Source organism: Arachis ipaensis, chromosome B07 (genome assembly GCF_000816755.2).
Source record: "Arachis ipaensis cultivar K30076 chromosome B07, Araip1.1, whole genome shotgun sequence".
Lineage (NCBI taxonomy): Eukaryota > Viridiplantae > Streptophyta > Magnoliopsida > Fabales > Fabaceae > Arachis > Arachis ipaensis.
In genome coordinates, this window is record NC_029791.2 from 21,565,470 (window position 1) to 21,566,560 (window position 1,091).

A 1,091-nucleotide genomic window follows, 5' to 3' on the forward strand; every position below is an offset into this window, starting at 1 on the left:
GAACGATCTAACATTTTTAGTTTTGTGTTTCTTTGGCATTGTTTAATTTTTTAGACATGCACTGTGAAGAACACTGGAGGAGGAAAAAAAAATAAATAAAGAATAAAATGGCTTAGAGGGTTAGGGACATTTGAAAGTGAGATTTCGAATAGAGGGAGTGGGGGCGGGCAACAAAGGGTATGTTGGATTCAGGGGCACCGTTATGGGGAGCTGGAATTGCACGACACGTGGAATGGCATCCACAAATCGAAAAGTGCGTTTAGTCCCTACTAATCGGATTGTCCGATCTCCTCCAACCCTGTTGCACCGTTCGATTTCTATTAAACCCTATGGCAGCGTTTGGTTTGAGAGACATAGACACTGAGACATAGATACAATGGTACACGGTGACACATGTCTGCTGTTTGGTTTGGTGAGACACAGATTTTCAAAAGACATGGGAGGACACAGATGGACACGGAGACACTAAATTTATGTACCTCCAATTTGGTGAGACACTAAGACACAACTTGTGAGACACTAATTTTTTACTCTTTTACCCTTATTGAAATTTTAAAATTTATCCTCTTATCTCTCCAAATCTTTCTTTTTTCTCTTCCTCTTTTAGATTCTACAACTAAATTTATCTTTTTATTTTCTTCAAGAAAAAAAATTTACATTTAATTTTTTATTTATTTAAATTTTGATTAATCTTTGATAAATTCTGAGCTTTAGTTTTTTATTTTTTTCAGTAAAAAATTATATATTTAATATTTGAATGATAATTTAAGATTATATTAGAAAAAATAAAAATTATTAAAAAAAAATAAAAATTTAATGGTGATGACATGCAGTGTTTAGGGTAATGGATGTATAGTAATAATAGTAAAATTTGTAGTTGAATAAAGGGTAATTCAATCTTTTTTAAATATGTGTGTCTTGTTCTTTATTTTTACCAAACACAATACATAGACACAAATATTTTATGTCCATATCTTTAATGTCTATGTCTTTGTATCTATGTCTCATCATATACATCAACCAAATGGAGCCTATATTCATGGCTAACTCCATCAAAACTTCCATATAAAAATTAAAAAACCTAATATAAA